General features: G+C 40.0%; 1 long non-coding RNA gene across 1 annotated transcript in view; it reads right to left on the bottom strand.

Moving 5' to 3' along the window:
- Positions 1 to 208: 208 nt before the first annotated feature.
- LOC105529264 overlaps positions 209 to 24,202 on the bottom strand; it is a 45,293-nt gene continuing 21,299 nt past the window's right edge. The window contains exons 2-3 of the long non-coding RNA XR_001004484.1: positions 16,479 to 16,566; positions 209 to 1,250 (exon numbers count right to left, since the gene is read on the bottom strand). This is a non-coding gene — a long non-coding RNA (uncharacterized LOC105529264). The remainder of the gene's footprint in view (positions 1,251 to 16,478; positions 16,567 to 24,202) is intronic.

The following is a 24,202-nucleotide window of genomic DNA, read 5'->3' as shown; positions in this document are numbered from 1 at the left end:
TGAAATAGTCTTCTATCATCTCATTCTTAAATGATTACAAGGCCCAATAAACTGGTTTTCCTGAGAGGCTTAGTGAATGCATAGGATGTGGAGTAACATGGGCTTACATTTGAATTCTGTCTCTGTCCTTTACTAACTCTATGATCTTAAGCACATAATTGAAACTCTCTGGGTCCATTGAGGAACTAATAATATCCACATCTCAGGATTGTTGTAGGCGTTTATTGAAAAAAGGTTTATAAGGCAAGTAGTACAGTGCTTGGAACATGCAAGACACTCAATAAATGCTAATTCATTCCCTCCTCTCTATTTCTTATATCCTAACTACTTTATAATGTTTTTTTCATACATCTTCACAAACCCTTGAAATTGTCACCTAACTCTTGGGCTTTTGCTGAAACCATCCTTCTTCCAACAACTGTGTCCACCCCAATTCCTAACTTCCTATTGAGACACATCACTATTTCTAACTTCAGGTCTTCAATCATGTAAACTTTTCTTCTTGAATTATCTGTCTTCCTATTTCTTTTTGTAGAAAATGGATCTGATTTCTTGGACTCTATCCTTCCCCCATGAAAATGCTACCTCTTTCTATAACCTTCTTGAATCCCCCAATTTAAACCTTTACCCCCACTGTATTACTGTAAGACTTTATTTGCAGGTATGAGAAAAGGGATCTTCATTTCTGAGCATACATTGTTGAGTGTGGATATACTTGTTATGTGCTTTTCACAGCAATTTCATGAAGCAATTAGTATCTTTATTCTTTTTTAGTAGAAGAACTTTCCCAAGGTCACTCAGTTAATAAAGACCATAGCAAAAATATGAACCCAGGTCCAAATATCTTAATTCAAAATATCTTCCATTTCATACTACCTTGCCTTCCATCCTCTATCATATATAGTAATAATTCTGTAAAAATGTTAAAAAACATAATTCTGACATTTATCAAAGATTATGAAAAATGAAAAGCTATGATTGACCCCATAAATAAATGATATTAAAGGATAGGGATAGTGTTTTATTTATTCCTGTATCACCTTCACTGTCCTGGTGTAAAAAACCTACCAATAGGCATATGGTAAACGTCCAACTGAAAGACATCAAAAGCATAAATAGGACCTTTCACCAGAGTCGTATTCTTGAGATTCTGCCTCAATTTCAAATGTTACAAGTGATCATAAATCCTTCAGCCATCATATTGTCAGGGTAAGGTCAATTTTGGTGTTCTTTCTTTTTTGTAAGAATGTCTGCAACAAAAATGGAATTATTATTGTTCAATTCTTATCATAATAAGACTCTTCATAAATTAGAGTCCTTGGCTATTTTGTGAAAATCCTTGGCCTGATTCCTGCAGCCAGAAGGCAGCAAGCTTCTTTATTTGTCTCTCCATAGCATTAGTAACTCTGTACAAGTTAAATTTGTTTTATTTATAGGTTGGACGAGCTTTCACCCATAAGGAGTGCCGAATAAATAGACTTTTTCTATCATTCTCCAAAGAGGTTGGAAAGGAACTACTCAGGAGGAAAGCCTGGAGGGTACAAATTGTCAGAATGAAGTATAGTCTTTTGTTCAGAATCAGAAGAGTTAACCACTCAAATCATAAAATACCAGATGAAGCTCACTTCACCCAATAGGAGTGAGCAAAGTGAGAAGAAGGAAGACATGGTGACACAGAAAACCTCCAAGGAGTAATCTCTCCAGTTTGAGTCAAGACAAGTTCACTTGGGATCCTCAAGGTTATATTTTTGCCTAAAAGGCCAAGGAAGTATGCTTTCTGATAGCACAAAAAAGAGTTATAGTTTAAAAAAACAGAGATTGAGAGGGCAATGCAGAATAATCTGTTGATCTGTGGAGTGTCTATGTCTAGTTATTTTTACTGGAGTGTGAGAAGAGCAACTCAAAGTTATTGAATTGAAGGAGTTCAAAGATCAATGCAACATGATTCAATAATCACATTGTGAATTAAATAAACATAAATAATCATATTAGACCTTAAATCTGCTATCTCTTTGGAGAGAAATGAGATGGTTATCATCTTTGATAAACCCCCAAATTCTCTGTTGTCCTCATGAAAGGAACATGCTGCTGTTTCACTGTGAGCTTTGAGAACCTTTCGAAGAGAAAGAATGGGTTTTTGTTGCTCAGTACATACAAACTTGCCTGGTGCCCCTTCTAATTAATGGCATTTATTTCCCCCAGAGAGTTGCCTAAGGCTGAAGGCAGGGATGTGGCATTGAGACAGAACTAACCTAACTGGCTCTCATGGGGATTGATCACATGCATTGACCTTCCACTACAGTGTTCTAAGCATTTGAGTTAACTGAATGTGCCTTCCCTACAAATAAGTCTCAGTCACTCCATAGAAAAGAAGATGGGATTGTCAGGTATCAGGTATAAAACACTGTATCTTTAAGACAGTGTGAAGTTTACTTTCAAAGCAGGGTGTGGAACTTTCTAAAGAGAAGCCCTGCACAGTCATAAACTATTCATGAAAGTTCTCATGTTTCTAGAACTACCTACTTTCTAGTTCCCTTAACTGGTCTTATTACTACCTGACTCATCTTGCTGACAACTCTGACCTCAGATCTACCTTTAATTTATTTTAATACATTCCCTTTTTTATCCTGGACATACGTGTATAAATTGTTGATATCTTGTCCATTTGATACCTGACCTTGACCTTCCTTGACACCACTGTCCTTACTTTTGCTAGAGATGTCAGTGTCAGACACATTTCTCACTGCCTGCTCTTGATATCCCATTCCTACCCCCATTTTTGGCTTTGCTTTCCCTGTGAAAACTTTACAACTGAAAGAGGTTCCACTCCATGACACAAAGCCAAAGGCAGGACAAGGGACTGCAAAGGCTCCCACAGCAAAGTCTTCAGTGTCATAGGCCAGAGGGAATGAGCTCCATCACCCTTAGCACGTAAGCAACAAGAGGCCTGGCCTAGTTTCATACACCCCAGAGAACCCTTAGCTAAGCAGGTGGTCACACCAACTTGAGACTGTGCTTCAACTGTATCCATGTCCTGGGAAAAGCCAACCACGTCATTTTGCATCAGCCAATGCAGTGCAATAGAATAGTACATGCTTTGGAGCCAGGGCTACTTGGGTTGGAATCCTGGTTCTACTCCTTGCTAACTGTGTTACTTCAATCAAGTTTCTTACCTTTTCTAAGCCTCAGTTTCCTTACCTATAAAATGGGGGTAACTGTACTTGCCTTTCACTGTCATTGTGAGAATTTAGAGATAATAATTATAAAATATAGGACATTGCATATAACATACGATAAATAGAGTTTATTATTATTTATCTTTCCTTGCTATTTTTGTCATTATTATTATTGTTATGACAGGGCTTTAATGTCTAGATTCTGGCAAGAATAGCAAACATTTCAAATATCCAGGCAGCTCATTTCTTGAGAGATGGACCACAGGTTTCCTCACAAACTAGGCTGGTTGCTCAGTGTTGTAAATCACCACTTGGCTTCCTGCCTGAACTTTTAATCTTGTCCCCATCTCAATTTAAAGAGGGTGAGAAAGCAGAGACATCAATCGTTTCCTTGTCAAGGACAACAGCCCCTTCCTTCTTCCTTGGATCTCTCCTGGGGACCCATCTGCCTGGTGCCAAGGGAGGGGGCTGCTGCTGAATACAAATCACCATGTGGTGGGGGAGGCTTGTGCTTCTATATCAGCCAAGAGCCATTTCGCCATCTCTGTGTGAGACTCCAATGAGCCCAACCCAGTCCTCCCACTGCTCCTGGGGTTAAGCGCCCCACTGCTTCACAGTCACCCTGGATAGTGATGTAACCATGAAGATGGCAGTTACCCAAGGTACTGGGACACAGACTTTATTGATTTGTTCTTCTAATGCATTAGGAGGAAACAGGAAACCTCAGGAAGGTCATAAGCGACAATTGTGCATTGACTGGCACAGACATTGACTTCATTCAGAAAGGCACGACTCAAGAGGCCTTGCTTTCAGAGAGGAGGGGGGCCATAGAGGCACGACTCAGAAAATAAAGACAATAAGCACGGGCTGGATCACAGGGAATCAGAAGGAACTGAAGAACCTAACGCTCAAGCTCACACTTGAGGGAAAGTCTTTGTTCAGTTCCTGGTAGAGCCAGATGTTCAATCAATGTTACTAAACAATTGGATGAAGGCATAAACCAGCAAGGGTGAGCCCCTTAGAACTTCCTCTATCGATTTTCTGGGCACCTCTGTACCATTTTCCCATTTGATTCTGTGGTTACATGCCCTTCTTTCCATCTCTTTTTCATGATCTTTAAAGCTGAGCACGTCAGAGAACTTTTAATGGACTCCCGCTGTTTCCTTCAGCTTTCAACCTCTTGCGATGCGCCCTGTAATCACTGACCACTGCAAAAATCAGAATGACACGTTTGAAGATCTCCTGGCCCTCCTGTACCCTCTTTTCTTCTAGGTCTGTGTTCTGGATATTTGGGGTCTGCCTCTCAAAAGTTTTGCCTTCTCTGATGATTATATTAACGAGAAGTGCCATCTTTCTTCAAGGGTTCTGGTTATTTCAACTTTATCATCCAATTCTCACTTTCTTGTGAGCAATGATTCCAGATGAGCATTTGAGTTAACTGAGTGTGCCTCCTCTACAGATAAGTCTCAGCCACTTCATAAAAGGGAAGTTGGGATTCTCAGGTATCAGGTTTAAAACACTGAATCTTTAAGACAAGATGAGTTTACTTTCAAAGCATGGTGTGGGACCTCGTAAAGAAAACTGTCTGTGAAGCCACATCTTTCCAAATGTTTGGCTTTAATCAATTCAGCGGACTTTTGGATAGGATCCTAAGGTCTCTTCTAACCCCATAACTACAGTCAAATCATTAATCCAGAACTCAGTGGAACATTGCAGTTTTTGTAGAAACGGTTCTCTACTGATTGTTAATACCGAGAAACTATAGACCGCCAAGCAGAGATGGAACTTCAAACCATTCTTTTGTTTAGGCTTTTGTGGGCTCTGTACAGGCATCAGCTCTCTAGTCCTGGTTTTAGTATCCATGTAAAACATCATCTTGGCAGAAGGAGACGCAACAGAAAAGTGATATCTCCAATGAAAGACGTAATGCAGGGGTTTACTCATAAGCAGCGTGGAGATTAAGGACAAAGACTTCTGTAGAGCTCAGATTCTAACACAAGGAGGTGATTAGTCCCAGCTCTGCAAGTTACTCTCTCTGTAATTTAGGCACATGACTTAAACTTTGTAGCCTCATGTTACATTTTTACTAATAAACTAATAGTAGCCTCAAGCTTAAAAGGGATTACTAATAAACTGATTTGGGGGTGCTATGAAGATAAGTAGACCATGAATTTTCAATAGCCAAGCACATAGTAACTGCTCAATAAACAATTGTAGGTTTTTTCCCTCGTCACCCAAGATTCCAGTGAGTTCTGGACTAATAATTTGGCTTCAATTATAGACCCACGGGTTTAGAAGGAACCTTAATATCATATCTTAGGGTAAAACATCTATATTTATTAACCACTAACTGTGTGCCAGGCAATGTGGTAAGCAACTTGAAAATAATATTTTATTTATTGAGATAACAGATATTATACTCATATTTCAGATGAGAAAAGTGGGGCTCCCATGTATTAAATAGTGTTCCTTAGGTCATGCACCTCATCATTGATAAAGCAGAGGTGCACATCTTGGACTTTCTCACTCAAGAGCCCATTCTCTTAACCACACTGTTGTAAGAACATTTTAGAATGAGAAAGCAGTGGTATGACTTTAATAAGCTAAAAAATCAGTGAACTGTAGAGTCCTTAGGGAAATAGGGTTTGGAGAGTGGAGGTGGAAATGCACTAAAATAATAGATTCCAGTATCGATCTAGTGAGCGGAGCTGAGGAGACAGAGATTAGTAGGATTTGTAAAGTTGTTATTAGTATTTGCCAAAGATGTTTGCCATTGCCCATGTTCTTCTTGGGAATGTTGCCTTTTGAATATTACTCTGGAAAACAGGATCACATAAAAATCCTTTCTTTCCTGTGTCCCAACATGCTTATTAAGTTTTCTCAGTACTGGGTACCATGATAGGCAGGGAGAGAACAGAGATATCAAACACAGGGCAAGTTTTGCATTTGATGTGTTTCAATTACAGATATAAGAAGCTATATCTGGAAAAAAATGTGGGGCAGCATTTGGATGAGCTTTGAGTCTACACTGAGGAGTCTTGACTTCAGCAACAACCTGACATATGGAGTTATTTAGGAGGGGACTGCTGTGAGAGCTGCAATTTCTAAAACTCACCCTGGACCAGAGATGATGCTATAGTTTGTTACTTGGTATCCCTGAACACAAAGAAGTCCACAGATGTGATGACATGAATACCTTAAATTTGTAGGTGAAAAGCCATGTCTATGTGCACATGAGCTTTCTTTTCTGAAAAGAATGTCGAAAATGTGATTCTCAAAGAGTCAGTGATGCAAAATTATTAAGGTCAAATACCACTAGTATTGGCTCAGAAGGAAGAAAAATTAGAGGAAGATACATAAGGGTTGGTGAAGAATACAGTTGAGAGATGAAGATGAGCAGAGATAGTGTCATGGAGATGGAGCTGGCAGATATAAAGGCTATGCTTCCTAGGACCTAGGAATGACACCTGAAATGGGCAATTAATCAGGTGTGGAAGGTAAGAGAAAAAGGAAAGATGAACCTCCAATGCCTCTTGATTTTCTAGCCTGGGAGATGAATCAACATACCAAGAAAGAAAATATAGAAGATACTATAAGTGTAGGGAGGAGATAATAAATTTAGTATTGGTATTGGTATAGATTGCTCCTTGGAACGTAATTATGGAATTGCAATTTTCTCTATGAAGCTTAGAACATATGTCAGAAAGTGTAATTTAACTCACTGACATACCACACCAATGAAGATGAACTTGTTGGTTTGAGATTTGTAATGCAAACACAAAAAGGATTGTTTTCTATAAAATTTGGATGTATACCTAAAATTGAAGGTATGACCCCATCTCCTATTTTCACCTCTCTCATTCCCCCACAGCCTCTGGGACAAAGGTAGTAATTCATAATGGCTTAAAAATGTTTACACAATGCCCAATGTTTAAATAAATTCTTAAGAATTGGCACAATCCAGATCTTTTCCAAACTAGGTAAAAGAACAATCCAGTTATTGCCAGAATTTTCTTTTTTTATAAAGATATTTGGTATTTTGTAGACATAGTTCAAATTATACCAATGCCTTGACCATCAAAAGTATAAAACCTTACAAGGAAGATTTTCAGCAAATACTGTGTGCCAGTACTAGATCTCTTTGTAAATGTTAACCATTCTAGGCAATTAACATATTTTCATTGCATCAACCCTATGAGGTAGATATTATTTTCCCTGCTTTACAAATGAAGAAAAATAAGAGCGAAAAACTAAGAAACTTGCCCAAATGTGTCAAAGTAGGAACTGGCAGATCTTTTCTAATCCCTAGTCTATATATTTTCTGACTACATCTGCACCTCTGGGTCATTGAGCCCATTCCTTTTTAGTGTTCCCATCCCCTTTATGCCTTCCTTTCACTCACCACTCAGCTTAGGTTCCAGAATCTGAAGCTGTAATCATCTTGCAAATCCTCACCTTCCTCGCCCTTCCGTCATTCTCAGCCAGTCAAACTCAGTCCTCAAACCCAACCATGCCTACCTCGTTCCTACACCAGGGTCACTGATGGTGAACTGGAGAAAAATACTCAACCATATTGTCTGGTCTAACCTCAAATTTGTGACCACAAACCTCAAGTGGACTTTCTATTTTCCCTGGCAACTTTGCCATGTTTTTTGATTCTCTCATTATCCAAGACAACCATAATGGAGTCTTCTCATTTCTCAACCTTCTTACTCTGCCCCCTTCTTTTTATTCTCAGATGATGACCTTGCTTCTTATCCAGCTAAGAAAAGAGTTGTGATCTGAAGATAAAAACATGTATTCTCCTTACCAGTTTTCCAACCTATCTGCATCTTAACCTCCAGAGCCAGCTTTCTCCTGTTTATATATTTATTCATAAGGATTGTTCATGCTTCTACTAAGACCAACCCTTCTCCTTGTGCACTAGATCTCATCTCACTTCTTTCTTTTGGACTTTGTTCCTGTAGTAGTCATCCCTTTGTCCTCGTGATCATTTTTTCCTTTTCTGTTGATCATTGCCATCAGCAGACAAGCATGCTATTCTGTTATCCTGTTTCCCACGTTAAGAAAATGAAATCCGCCCTTGACTCATATTCTCTTCTAGTTCTTGCCATATGCTTTTCCTCTCTTTTAAAGCAAAACTCAAGAAAAGAATTGTCCATCCATACTTGCTCTCTCCACTATCTCACTGCTAGTCCTCTTTTTAAAATGTGCCAATCAGGCATTAGTTCTCATTCTTTCAAAAACATTTTTTGAAAACTGTTATTATCAACGCCATCAAACAACGACATGTTGTCAAATCCAGTGATCAATTATCAGTGCTACTCTTAAACTCTCAAGTGCTCTGACAAAGTTATTCACTTTTTCTCTCCTCAATACTCTGTTCTCTTGGCTTCTGTGATAGTCAGTTCCAGATTTTCTTCTCCTTCACTGGTCAACCCGTCTTAGTACTTTTTTTTTTTTTGCTGGCTCCTTCATCCCTGCTCTGACGATTCAGTGTGTTTCTCTACTGTCTCCTCGCCACCTGCGTTTGTTTACGGATTTTTTCATACAGTCTGATAACCCCCAACTTTCTGTCTCTTGTCCTAAATTCTTCCATGATATGTGGGATATCAATTACCTGTCAAACATATAGAATGTCTACTATTTATCTTATATGTAATACGGCTAAAACAGAAATCCTGATCTTTTCTTCCCTCTCAAAATACTCTGATTATTTCCAGTCTTTTTCAAAATACAGAAATCATTATTGATTTCTCATTTCCCCTTATTTCTTACATCTAAGCTATCAGCAAGTTTTGCCAGCTTTACCTTAATCTCACTTCCCTCCATCCGACAGTTCTGGTCTAAGTTACTACGCTGTCTTTGTTGGACTACAATTGCCTACAAATTGATCTCACTGCTTCTACTCTTCCTTCTTTCCTCTCCTCATATCTCTTCTCTACCTCAGTAGCCAGTGTTCCTTTTAAAATGGATTGTGTTTCTGTCTCTAAAATCACTTCAATTGCTTTCCATTTTACTGATAATGAAATTCAGACTTCTTAACGACCCACCAGGCATTACCTGATCCAGTCACTGCTTACCTCTCTAATCTTATTTTCTATGACTTTCCCCATTGGCCAATTGTGCTGTATCTACATTGGCATTTTGACTTTCTTCTAACCCATACAACTCATTGTTGCTCTAAGGGTTTTGCATTTCTCATTCTCTGGACTCAAATGCTCTTATCCCAGATACTTATGAAACTCTTCCCATTAAAAAACATAGAACATCTTATTGCAGCACTATTCATAATAGCAAAGACATGGAATCAACCTAAATGCTCATCAACAGCAGATTGGATAAAGAAAATGTGATACATATGCACCATGAAATACTATGCAGCCATAAAAAAGAATGAGATTATTTCCTTTGCAAGAACACGGATGGAGGTGGAGGCCATTATCTTTCGCAAACTAATGCAGGAACAAACCCAAATACTGCATGTTCTCACTTATAAGTGGGAGCTAAATAATGAGAACACATGGACACATAGAGGGGAACAACAGACTCTGGGGTCTACTTGAGGTTGGAGGGTGGGAGGAGGGAGAGGATCAGAAAACATAACCATTGGGTACTAGTACCTGGTGATGAAATAAGCTGTAAAACAAACCCCTTTGACATGAGTTTACCTCTATAACAAATCTACCCATGTACCCTTGAACCTAAAATAAAAGTAAAAAAAAGAATGTGAAGAAGGTGACAATGTGACTAATAAAATAAAAATTTGGTCAAGACAGCAAGAATACCATAATTAGTATAAAACAAAAAGAAAACCACACACACTTGGCCGGGCACGGTGGCTCATGCCTGTAATCCCAGCACTTTGGGAGGCTGAGGTGGGCGGATCACGAGGTCAGGAAATCGAAACCATCCTGGCTAACACCGTGAAACCCTGTCTCTACTAAAAATACAAAAAATTAGCCAGGCGTGGTGGTGGGCGCCTGTAGTCCCAGCTACTTGGGAGGCTGAGGCAGGAGAATGGCATGAACCCAGGAGGCGGAGCTTGCAGGGATCCAAGATCGCACCACTGCACTCCAGCCTGGTCCAGAGAGTCTCAAAAAAAAAAAAAAAAAAAAAAAGACACTTGAACTACTTAGATAAAATTCTGCTTGTATTAATGTGCATCATATATTAGTATAAAAAGATTTATTTTTATACGAACACCCAGTTAAATATGTTAAAACAATCCATTGTTAATACTTGCCTGTGTAAGTTGTGACTTTTTGTTGTAGGTTTTACTATCAAAGAGATTGTTAACTAAAAAAATGTAGAACATCTTTTTAAAATTTTATTTATTTATTTATTTTTTTGTTGAGATGGAGTATTGCTCTATCACCCAGGCTGGAGTGCAGTGGCGTGATCTCAGCTCACTGCAACCTCTGCCTCCCAGGTTCAAGCGATTCTCCTGCCTCAGCCTCCTGAGTAGCTGGGACTACAGGCACGTGCCACCACGCCCAGCTAATTTTTGTAGTTTTAGTAGAGATGGAGTTTCGCCATGTTTCCCAGGCTGGTCTCGAACTCCTGACCTCAGGTGATCCACTTGTCTTGGCCTCCCCAAGTGCTGGGATTACAGGCTTGAGCCACCATGCCCTGCCCAGAACATCTTAAAAGCCTAGAACTTCTGTTAGAAGAGCCTTAGAGATCTATAACACAAAACTCATTTTTGCATTTTAGAGCTGAGAAAAGTGAAGCTTAGAAAGCTAAGAGACTTGCCCAAATCCAAAAAGGAAGTGATCAAGCAGAGACCTCCATTCCTCTGTGACCAATTCCCTTTGCTTTAAATTTTTTAGGAAAGCTAATTACTCTGTGTATGGCACTATTCTTGTTTTCTACTCACATTAACTGTTATTAGTTATAAACAATAGCACAATTTGTGTATTAGGATTATATTCTTTTGAATTCTTTTCACAAACTCTTTCCTGGTGCAGTATGCTTATATGGGCAAGATAGATCAGAGAAAAGATTATGGAAACTCAAGGATGATAGTATTTTAACTTAATAGATGTATTTGGCTTTTTCTCTGTGGAAATCAAAGTGCTTCACTCAGAGGTGTTAATTCTCCTGTGATCCCTCTGAAGCAACTTACAAAGACCATTGCACAGATGAGAAAACCGAGTTTACATCCCCTGTCTACACTACTGACATCAGCTGGAGGGACATTTCTAAAATATATGACTGGCTGCTTTATTCCTCTGCTTAAAATCCTTCATGACCTCCTTTGCCCTCAGGATAAATTCCAGACTCTTTCACCAAGCTAAGCAGCCCTCATAACCCATACTCTCACAGTTAACCTCTACCCCTTCCACTTCCTTTGGTACACCCACTGCTATTGCCCAGTGGTTCTTAACGCTTCAGCCACACATGTCATGCTCATTGTCTCTCACCTCCAAGGCCTTTACCCATTCTGTTTTCTGCTCTGAGCGCCCTTACATACCTGTTCTTTGTAACGAGGAACAGGTGTTACCTCTTCTCTGTATCCTCTGAGGCAGTGGCATTTGCTTTCTCAGTATTTTAAACATCTTATGCATGACCCTATTAAATAATTTATAAGAGTATGAAGGGTTTTTGTTTGTTTTGTACTTCTCACTTCTCTTCTAGCTTGAGCTCTTGATGGACAAGCATTGGGCCTTATTCCTTTTGGTCTTCATGGAACCTAGTTCAAGACTAGGCTCATGGTAGTATCTGAAAAGGTACTGGATGAATGAGTGAATGAGTGAATGTGACTAGCACCCTGGCAGGAAGTGAGAACAGCCTCCCTACAGAATGTTTTAATGGATTCTCATCTGCCACTGCCTTGACTGCGCCTCTTCCAATTCCACTGATATTTCACAGACTTTAAAGTAATCTCTCCCAGGGTTAAAGAGAGCAATTACTCTTGCCAGGCTCCTGGCAGGCACTGCCAACGGCTCTTTAAAGGCCTTCTTGAGCCATCTCTGAGACTCCAAACGTGGACACATGCTATGGAATTTACATCCATTTGTTTAGTGCAGTACACTCACCTCTAGTGTTATACAAGATGATTTCTAGGTGATTTGTGGATGTTGTAAAATAGATATGCTATGTCATTTAAAAAGAACTCTTTTTTGATTGATGATCGCAAGTTACAGGTTCTGTTTAAAAATTATTTAGGTTTAAAATGAATAGATTTAAAGAGAAATATTAAGTTCAAAAAACACAGGTGTATGGCAAAACCTGTGAAGTGGTGCCTGAATGACTAATGGTAGAAAAATAGCTGATTTCACTCCTGTAATCATTCACATACTAATTCATCAAATGTTTATGGCACGTTGCATGGTAGACCCTATTCTAAGTAAGTGGGATATAGGCAGTGAACACTTTGTTTTGGTCTCTGTCCTTTAAAATTTAGACAATTTCCTTGGGCACATTGCACATTCCACTACTGGCAAGAACAATTCGCTAGTGTTCACATTGGTGTGGGTTGACTAGATTGGATGAGAATGACATAATCACTTTCTGGAAAAAGAAAAATATATACAAATATACATGTACATCTATATGTATGTGTGTGTACATGTGTGATCTTGTGATCTGGATTACTGTTTTGCCAATTCTAATCAACAGGATATGCCAGTGGGTATATACATATACACTCACCACACAACCACCCGAATATTAGAATTGTTAAGTCACACTGCATAGGAAATGGAGCTGTAAAACAACTTGCCAGGAGTGGAGTTGAAAGGTAGACAGTGAGTAATAGGAACAGAACTGACATTGGCATCAGATCAGAATTCAAATATCAGTTTTGCTATTTACTTCAAGACTTTGGGCATGCTCACAACATTCAAGGCCTTAAATGATTAGTTATGCCTAGCATGGATGTGGGAAGGTGAATTGGATGATTAGTTATGTCTGACAGCAGCATGAAAGGGGAGAATGGCAACATGCTTGCTGCACTGCATTTACTGTTTCTGAGCTGGATAGCTTTGAAGAGATCTTTGAAGGCTAACTTTATGCAGTTCTGCAAAAATCAACTTCTCCATATTTTTCAAAAGAGTAAGTAGTGAGTGAATATGGCAAAGATGGCAGTGATGGTGCTGGTGGTAATGGTGTGGAACAACTTCAATTTACCTCCACAAAACTGGTGGTAGGAGGCCTCTAAGATAGCCCCCAATAATCCCCACCCCCTGCTGCTCCTCCCCATCTGTGATTCTCTGTCTTTCAATGTGAAAGACTTATCATTTCCCTTGTAACAAGTAAAATACAGCACAAGTAATGGAATGTCATTTCTGATATTCGGTTATAAAAAGTCTGTGACTTCTGTCTTGGGTTCTCTCTCTCCCTCTCCTTCTCTCCCTTTCTCTTTCTCTCTCTGAAGGAAGCTAGCTGCCATGTTTCAAACTGTTCAAGGGAGAGGTCCAAATGGTAAAGAGCTGATGTCACTGACAAACAGTCAGTGAGGACATGAGCCTGCCAAAAGCCACATGAGGAAGCTTGGAAATAGATCCTCTCCAAGATTACTCTTGAGATGACTGCAGCCCTATCTCACACCCTGACTATACCCTTTTGAGAGATTCTTAGTTACAGACAAACAGCTAAGCTCCACCTGGATTCCTGACTCACAGAAATTGTGAGATTGCATATGCTTAAGTTTCTAAGTTTTGGAGTAATATGTGGCAAAAGAAAACAAATACAGAACTCTAAGTTTGGCAATCACTAAGATGAGTCTTGATGGTGGCCTGAGTCCTATATTTTGTATATTAAGAATTACCTTGAGCTCAGATCTCTATTTGGATACAAAACCATCCTCTGCACATATAGACACTGGGGGACCAGAGTCACACGTTGCTGTGAGCTCCAAAACAGTATTCCAACTTCCAACTGGATATCGCTTAAAGAATGTCTCCACATGTAACGTTCCTAAATTCTCTCTAGTCCTGTTCCTCTACTGTTATTCTCTATTGTTAGGCTCAAGTCACAAACTTTGGAATATCAGCGATTCCCTCTCACTCTCACTGACTATAGCTTATCTCTAGAATCCTCCCCTTACTATCACTGTTCAACTTCACTACCAGGATCTCATACCTGGATTAGGGCAATAGCTTCCTGTCTATCTTCTCGCTTGTCCCAAGACTTCCTCTTGCACTGTACCCATTACAATCCTTTGTCCTTTTATCATTGGATCTGTAAATTTGTAATATTTAATGTGGAAACAAGCATATAAAAACAAAACTATCTTGAATTCCACCATCTTTAATCTGATTTAATTTCTGTACAGCCTTTCAGTCTCTGTCTACATGCAAAAAATATATCTCTGTCTATATGCAAAAATGTATATCATTTGATGGTAATAATATCTATATAATTTGTGTGTGTGTGTTTTACTTTTAACCATTTTCTCAATTTGCCACATTTTGTCTTTGAAATTATTATTGCCAATGACTGCACAATATTCCATGGAGGGGATATCCCTAAGATACTTAACTATTTCCCTATTGGACATTTGAGGTATTTCTAATATTTATTATTATAAGTGATATTGGATTATCTTCCTGTGAAAAATTGTTTTCCCCTTGTCAATTAGTTCATTATAGTAAATTTTCAGAAAGATAATCACTAGGATAACCATTCTGAAAACTTTTTGTTATTAGATAGATGTGCCTCATATTTTTCTGAGAAGATTGAACCTGGGGTATTTTGTGCCAAAAATGTAAAACAACATCTTTTAATTTCCAAATTTTTTGACATAGCAACATAATTATTTTAAAAATTCCCATTATAAGTGACTCATTTGACAGCATCAAAAAATTCCCATAGTAATGTGGACAGATGAAAGCATTTAGGAGGAAGGGAAGAGCAGAAGTACTTTAATTAGGACTGGACATATTTTTCTCCATTCCAATATGCAAGCAAACAAACAACTCTCACTCTATTTATTGACCTCTAGGAATGTAGATGCCTATTAATTTTCATACCAACTTTGTAAACGTAAGCCCCACTCTCAGTACTGTGCTCCTCCCCAGCGGGTGACAAGGCAGCTGTGCATAGAACCCACAGACCTCTCTTTCTTCAGAATACCCTGGGTACCTGGAATGCCAGCATACTCGGCCCAAATGGCCCTAGCCCAGATTTTCACAATCATAAACAATAAATTTAACTTTTATTCTAAATCTTCCTCCCTGTCCTATTCTTCTCCTTCCTTTTGTTCTCCCTCTCCCCTTCATCCTTCTCTCCCATCCCTCCTCATTCTTTTTCTTCTTCCTCTTCTATTTATATCAAGCTTTGTGCATAGAGGCCACACTAGTATAGAAATCAAGAGTGAAGACTGTGAAATCAGACCACCTGGGCTCACTCTCAGCTCTTACACACTTAAGCAGCATGAATATAGATACAATTGTCTCACTGTTCTTTGGTTTCCTCATCTGAAAAATGGGGATAACCTGACTGCTTCCTCCTGGAGTTGTTATGATGATTAAATAAGTCAATATATACCCGGCAATTATAACAGTGTCAGCACATGGTGAGTGCTCAGTAACTACCAGCCACTATGACCGAATCCTTTCACATCATTTCCTTAGAAAAGGTTTCCAGAAGGGTAATTACTGAGACACGGGGTAATAACACCTTTTATGCTCTTTTCATGCTTAACCTCCTGAAAGTGCAGCACTGATTTCCACTGGATGGTGACAGTTTCAAGGACTCCACCTCACTCAGGGCTGGAGAGGAAGGCATGGAGGATAAATGATTCACTGTGGCCTGGCCTGATGTCACCTTAGCAGTGGGCAGCCAGGCTTGTGTCTGAGGAAAATGCAGCTAGACTCACCCACATTATACAGTTGGCTGTGCAGTGGTGTCAAGCAACAAGCTGATACTGGAGAGAAGTCAAGGAGAAATACGATTGCCTCAGGATAGGCACTGCTCTTGTCAAGAAAATTCCTAGGAACATGAAGAGAGACGTGCTTAAACGGTTCTGTGAGTCATATCCAGGAATTTGTAGAACAAAAGGGCAATCACTCCATGGCCACGCAGGGCTCCTGACAGAGGGCTTTCATGGAAGGACCAAGGAGGGCCAGAGAACACAGAGCAGACCAAGTCATTACCTCCCTGGTGATTCCTGACCCACATTTACAGGAGCCGGTTTCCCTTTCTTCTTCTATGAGGGACATTAATAGTTCAGTTCTTTTTAGTAGACAGAGAGGTTCTGGGTATCTGAGGGGTTTAAGAAAGACTGACACACAGGACTGCAAGAAACTCGACGCACGCTGACAAGACCTGACTTCCCCAAAATAACTTACTCACCAGATCCTTGTTGCTGGTAATTTAGCAGCAGTTGGGGCGTTTTCATGGTTGTGTTGAAAGTCAGGACACTGGGTTGATGCGACTGCTACTGACAATGATGAAAAAAGGTGAGAATGTGACAATGATGATAATGAAAATAATGAAGAGAATGAGAAACTAATATGGACTGAGCATGCCAGTGCTGGGTGCTTTCATATGTTTTATCTCAACTCATTTTCATGACCTCCCTAAGAGGTGAATATAATTATCCCCATTGTACCTTACAGAGGTTAGGTATCATGCCCATGGTACCATAGCTGCTATGTGCCCACCAAGGATTTAAATTCCTGTCCACATTTAAAATCCTGGGTTTTTTCCCCCAAATTCTATGCAGTAGATAAAAACACCATGAAACAAAAACAAAAAACAAACCACCCAAAACAGAACAAAACACAATCCATCTTGGAGAAATACCCCCATGTAACCTTTCTGAAGGGCATTGGACTTTCTGTAATTACAAAACTAACTTTGCTGCATGTCGTGTACTTTGTGTTTTCTGCCTTAAAGCCAATTAAACACATTATCCCTGCCAGGACCTCAGACTAAAAACCAGTTCCAGATTTGTGAGAGTCTGGAGATGTGGGGATTAAAGCAGCCTGATCACAGAGGGTTAGACTATTTGAAGGGTGAGCAGCCTTCACCCAGCGATCCTAGCGACCTGGTTCGCCTTATGGGGCAGCCATCAGATTTCTCAGCAGATCAGTTGTTCCCAGCTGACTTGCTCATCTGAGCAGCCACAGAGCCCTCACGGTTGCCCACTGAGAGCACACCTGAGACTGCCCGGCTTGTCAGTGCCCGGCAAGTTTGCTGACCTGATTAACCTATGATAATTATTTTGTGAAGCTACACAGAAGGCAGAAGGTACTAGACAGACAGCTCTGTTGGCCAGGCCTTCACAGTTCATTTCCACAGGGCATTCCCATTTAAGTCTCTGGACATGAGCTAGATTCATCCCCACATATTTCTTTCCCTTTTCTGCTTGTTCTCTTCCCTGCCCTCTATCGTGCACATACCAGGGCAGGGTCAACAAGTTCCTTGTATAAAAAGATGCAGAGTGAGGAAAAAAAGAGAAAGGTGACTAACTCATTTTCAGGACAAGCTAAGCAGTCTAATGCATATTTAATAGAACAGCTTTGCAAAGCAACAGTTGTGTCTCCCAAGAATTATGGAGTTTTTAAGGCAAATGACAGAAGGGAATTTCCCGAAATGTTCCTCAGTGGAAAGAGCAGAATGTTGACTTTTATGGAATCATGATCTCCAGGCATGGTGACTGAGACAGTTTTTGTTGGTTACAAACCTGGTTTGAATCTTGTTCTTGAACAATTCTGGTCTTATGATTTTGCACTGAGTTTTTCATTTCCTGGAACCTCAGTGTCTTCATCTTCCAAGTGGGAATAATAATAGTCAGTCATAGGGTTGTTATAAGGACTGCATAAGAAAATATAGATAAGAAGCTAAGCACAGTGCTCAACACAGAGAAATACCAAATAACTGGAAGCTGTGATGATAACACATGTTGTTACTTGGGGTATCATATCTAAAGGAGAGTCCAGGAAACAAGGTCATACAGTCCAGGTACCATGATGCAAGGTAGAATCAGGAGTCCAAGAATCATGGAATGAAGGGATTCCTGAAGGGGTTCTCTTAAGAAGGCTGGAGATGTCTCTTCTGCTATAAAGGGGATTGACTAAATGTGCATTCAGGAGATGGTATGTGGAAGAGTAATTTTCTTTGGTCCCAGTAGACTGAAAACCAGAACTTCTTTTAATTAAACCACAGAGGCTGGGCACGGTGGCTCAGTCCTGTAATCCCAGCACTTTTGGAGGCCGAGGTGGGTGGATCACAAAGTCAAGAGATGGAGACCATCCTGACCAACATGGTGAAACTCCGTCTCTAGTAAAAATACAAAAATTAGCTGGGCATGGTGGTGCATGCCTGTAGTCCCAGCTACTCAGGAGGTTGAGGCAGGAGAATCACTTGAACCCGGGAGGCGGAGGTTGCAGTGAGCTGAGATCACGCCACTGCACTCTAGCCTGGTGACAGAGTGAGACTGTCTCAGAAAATGAATAAATAAATAAATTAATTAAATAAATTTAAAAAAAAACCATGGATACCCCTTGAGAATTATGACTTCATTCTTTTCTTGAAGTCAGGCTCAAAGAGCAGCTGTCAAATTATATCCATCCACTTCAAGACCTTGATCTCTTTCAGAAAGTTGCAGGCAGGGAAAGGTCATATCACATTCTAGGCTCATATTATTGAGGTCTGGTTTTCTGTTCTTTCATATTTACTCTCCCTTTTGCTCATGCAAGAAGACTAGATGTCAAATCATGCAAATAATCTGTTAGTTAAAATTTTTAAAGGGAAGAATGTAATGACACTAAAATTTGGAAAAAGAAAACAAATCATTCAAAATCATTTTGTGTCATCTCCTTTTATTTACTTTATCTGAATCCACTTAGACTTTAGGTAGTCATAATGAACTTTTAAAATGTTTGCTTCTTTCCCCGATACTTATATCATAAGTGCTTTGTGCTTTTCATTTAGTCTTCATGGTTATCACTGCAGATCGTTCCATAGTATTATTGTCCCTAATGTTGGATAGCTAGGGTTTTTCACGTTTTTTTTCCTCCTTCGAGTTAATGCTACAAAGAACATTATCCTGTATAGATTCATTTTATTCTTTTTAATGATCTCTTCAGGATAAATTCCACATTTGGAATGATTTATAATTCTTGATATGTTATCATATTGCTTTCTAGAAGATCTATACTAATTTTTATTGTCTCCAGAATAGAACACTTACGAAATTACCAGACCTGGATGCTATTTTTCTTAATTTGCTAATTCTTTTTCTGATGATTTGTTAACATAGTCATGTTCACAAGACTTATTAATTGTTTACAATTCCTCTCAAATTATCTGCTTTTACAAAAAACAAACCTACCAGGTATCCTAAGTGTGACTGTGATGGGTCAACCCTGGGTTCCCCGAGGCTGGACCCTCAAGAGGCTATAATAGGTTGGATTGTCTCAGAAGCAGATCCTGATATAGAGAGTAGCATGGAGAAAATCTGCTAGGGAGGGCTCTTAGGATTAAGACCTTGGAAGGGAAGAGAAGAAAGCAGGATCTATTGGGCAGAGAGAGAAGTCAAGGTGTGGTGTAGTCTTGATGCACAGGAGTTCACAATGTCCCACAGGAAGTTGTGAAGATGGGATGACGGCTTTTGAGAGCTATCGAATTTTAGGTTGAGAAGCTTGAGCATATAAACACCCTGACAATCAGTCACTGGATGCAGATGGCTCTGAAAGAGTGTGTGAACTTGGGTCAGGTCATCTCTTCAGCTGAGACCCTGCAGGGGCTAACAGTTGAGGGCTAGCTTCCCACAGAAATCTTTCCAGGCAGTGACAAATTCTTGATTCCTGAAGGGGTACCTGGGCAACCAGTCACAGTGTGCAGGGCCGCATAAGGAGTTTAGACACAAATCCACTTCAGTTGCATTTTTTGCTCCAGCATTAACAGAGGTGTTATATCTCATTCCACCGTGGCCCTGAAAATCTGAGCATCTGACCCTGGCCTCCTGCTCAGTCCACTTCTCAAGGCACTGTGGTGCTGGGGATGAAGGGAAGAGAGACTGAGCAGGTTAAGGGGCACAGTTTAGTAGGGGAATCAACAAGTGACACACAGTACTGTGCAGGGAGTCTCCAGAACCAAATGGGGAGCTTAGGGAAGGCTTCTCAGAGATAAAGCTTAAGTTAACATTGGAAGGAGGAATAGGAGTTTATGAGGGGAAAAACAAACAAACAAACAAACATTATAACCATCTGCCCCTCATCCCTCCACTCCTCTACATTCTTACATTCTTAACAATACTTGAGCCTGCTCATATTGGTCTGCCACGAATGCTCTTCTTCATCCTCATCCACTTGCTTAAGTCTTACTTATTCTTCAGAGCCCATCTGAAATGCACCTCTTCCCTACAACTTTCCCTGCCTTAGTCCAGAGGTACAGGTGACTCCAAAGGAGGTTCTCTCTCCCTGCATGTCCCCGCCCACAGCACTTAGCATCCATGTCTGCCACAGCCTTCATCACATGCTTTGCCTCCTCCACTGAACCATAAACTTAGATTCTGTGACTTCTTTTCAGGCTTGCCACAGAGAGAGAACTGGGAGACTGCTGGACCATGGTAAACCAATTGAAAGATCATCTCTTGAAATTCAATCCTAAATGCCATTGCTGGAACTCAGTAGCTTCTCAATAAAAAATACACACTGAATAAATTTACATATTCAAGTTCATTTTCCATTAGCTTTCCTTTAAGGAAATCACTTTTTTTTTTCCTCAATGGTATCTGGGAGAACGTCCACTTCCTAATACGTGTGGTTTTCTCTCCTGCTTGAGAAACCTGAGCCTTCCTAAAGATCATCAGTCCACTCCACCAGCCCCACCTACCAACGAGCAGGCCAATGCATGTCTCCTTAATTAATACAGAGCCTTTTTTTTTTCCTTGTGAGAATGCCAAACCTACTCTCCTATCTGAGATGAATAACCCCAACTAAAATAGAACCCACTGAGTCTTCTAGCCAAGGAAGTGGCTGGCAGAGATGGGATTGGGGGGCTGTTGGGGGGATGGGTAGAGCACATTTTGAAGCATAAATTTCCCAGGGTCAGGACATTTCATTAGGAGACTTCTAGATGTGTTTTTCTCTCTAAAGACTCAAATGAAAGTCCAGAGAATTTACCAACTGCAGTGAAACATTCTGGTGCTTTAAAACCCTTTCTTTATCACCAGGAGCCCTGTTGCCCATTAATTGTAAACAAGTTTGCTCGTTGATCTAACAAATGCCTATTTATTTTTTTAGGTTCACCCTGTTTCATTTTTAATTAAAATTGTTGCATTGATTTGTTTTTAAAATAATAGCGAAGACTCTGACTTTGTAGGTTGAGAAATAAATTATCATTTGAAGGATTAGAGTGGCTCTTCTTTTGATTTTAATAAAGATTAGAAGAAGAAAAAGAAGCACAAAGGAATGAATGCAGCTCCCCCAATATAATGAGTTAGACGGCTTCCCCCCTTGATCAAACAAAAGAACAAACATATTAAACAAAGAGTATAGATTTGACAAACCATCTCTGCTCTGGCAAAGGATTTTCAAGGGGATTTGGAAAGTTGTAGCCTGCCCGTGTTCTGTTATTTCTGAGTATATTAAAGCCAGTACTCTGTTAGCTTAGGTATTGTTTTTGTGTGTGCTTTGCTTCCTGGCAATAGAGTCTTTCTTTAAGAAAAGCAATTGGGTGATACCCTGGTCCTGGTTAATCTGTTCCCCTTTTCACACACAGACCATTGTCTGTATATGCTTCCCAAGAGGCACAGGCATTATGTCCTGGGCCCCCTCTCCCAAGTCGGCAGCCTGTACAAAGGAACAGTACATCTTGAGAAGAGCCTGCTGGATTTCCATTTGACACTGGAGCTGTTTTGCTTTGTGTAAACCTCAATGCAAAATATGCCAGTTCCCAAGGAAAAGCAACACCACCAAAAAAACAAAACAAGAAATAAATTTGGCTGTGGTTTGTCAGGCCCTCTACTCCAAAGAAGAAGAGTTCGGGTGGTTCCTGCTGTCTTCATGGGTGACTTCAGGGCTCTGAATAACATCCATCCCCCATGGAGGTGCTGAGGGTCTGGCTGTATCCCTAGAATAGGAACTTCTGGAACTGCCCCTTTGTCCTAATGTCCACTGTGGCTTTCCACCCCAATGTAAATGTCAGGGGAGCTATCTACACACCTATCAGTCAACTCTGACAACTGAACTTGCACAATGGCTGCCCTTGTCATGTTGATATTTAATTACTCCCTGTTTACTAGTTCTTTTTTTCAGGTTATAAATATGGCCCCAGACAAATACACATACACACACACACACACACACACACACACACACACACACACAAATGCCTCTGATAACTCTGGATCTCCCTCTCCTTCTCCTTCCTTCTTTCTCCATTTTAGTTTCTTAAGAGTGTGCTATATTTGCTATCTCCTAACTCCAACTTTTGCTTGCTCCTCAAGTTCCTGCAGTGTGGTTGCTGCCCTTCACTCTCAACCATGATTCCAACCTGCCTGAGATCACTAGCTACTGCCATGTTCTTAGGCACTTGCTTATTTACTTCCTCTTCCTCCAGACCATGAGCAAAGTCAGTGTTGGGGTCATACATTATTTATCCCTGTGTTCATAGCATCATGGGGCTCAGTGCCTGTAACATGGTTTGGCTGTGTCCCCACCCGAATCTCATCTTGAATGGTAGTGCCCATAATCCCCACATATCATGGGAGGGACCCAGTGGGAGGTAATTGAATCATGGGGATGGTTTTTTCCCATGCTGTTCTTGTGATAGTGAATACATCTCATGAGAACTGATGGTTTATAAAGGGCGGTTCCCTTGCACATGCTTTCTTGCCTGTGGTCATGTAAGATGTGCCTTTGCTCTTCCTTCACCTTCTGCCATAATTGTGAGGCCTCCCCAGCTGTGTGGGGCTGTGAGTCCATTAAAACTCTTTTACTTTATAAATTACCCAGTCTTGAGTATTTCATCATAGCAGTATGAAAACAGACTAATATAGCCTGTTTAACTACATGGATGTATTTCAAAACTATCACATTGTCACAGTTTCTTCTTAAATTATGGAAAGAAAAAACATTTCCTGAGCGTTTTGCCTATAGTAGGCATAATGCTGGGAACAGCCACATACATTTTCTCAGTCGTCTTTCCTACAACAAGATATTTTGCAGATGAGGCAGTGGAGGCTCTGAGAGACAAATTAACTTGCTCTAGATCACACAGCTAGTACATAGAAGATAGTAAATCTAGGAGGTTGTGTTTTAAAAGGAATTTCTGTTCTTTGGGATGGTTTAGATTTTGGTCCAAATGTTTCAGGCATTGAGAGCACTTCATAGAAATGAAAGACTCATCTGAGGTGAGTGTGGGAGTTTCAAATGCTGAGGAAGTGGGGAGTCATCTCCTAGCTGCTATTATGCCTACGAGACAGATTCTTCTCTTGGGCAGTGCATGGCCCACTTAATTGGAGAAAGGATAATAGCATCAACAAATAATACTTAATGAGATTTCTGCTCCGCTATAGCAATAGCTTGTGTTAAATTTTTGAATTGTATGAACTCATTTAATCCTCAAAATAATCCTAGGAGGAAGGTACTCTTATTAGTTTAATTTTATTGATGAGAACCCTGACAGACAGGTTAGATAACTTACCCAAATGATTAGATAAATTGCCCAAGGTTGTATAGCTGGTAAGTAGTGAAAGTAGGATTCAAACCCAGACAGCTATCATTCCACTGTCCAGTACTGTAACCACCATATTATCCCAGGTAAATTATCCCTGTCTTAAAAGTCCTAGGGTTTCTATATTTGCCTGGGGGTGGGAATATCTGGAATTCATTTCATTGATTCTCCAAGCTAAACATGCTGAGTTTTTTCATCGTTTCTCTATATGGTGACATTCTGATACGTTACCATCTTGTTTTCTCTTTGGGGATCGTCTTTCACTTTATATAGCTTCCTCTCAAAGCATAAACCCCAAAACGGAGCAAGATGTTCCAGGAGTTGTCTGTCTTCTTGACGTAGCATAAAGTCACTAAAGTACCAGTTTTTGTGGTCCTGTCACATATAAT

The sequence above is a fragment of the Mandrillus leucophaeus genome, unplaced genomic scaffold (genome assembly GCF_000951045.1).
Source record: "Mandrillus leucophaeus isolate KB7577 unplaced genomic scaffold, Mleu.le_1.0 Scaffold76, whole genome shotgun sequence".
Classification (NCBI taxonomy): Eukaryota; Metazoa; Chordata; class Mammalia; order Primates; family Cercopithecidae; genus Mandrillus; species Mandrillus leucophaeus.
The sequence above is the reverse complement of the archived record's forward strand: the minus strand, read 5'-3'. Positions and strand labels throughout refer to the sequence as shown.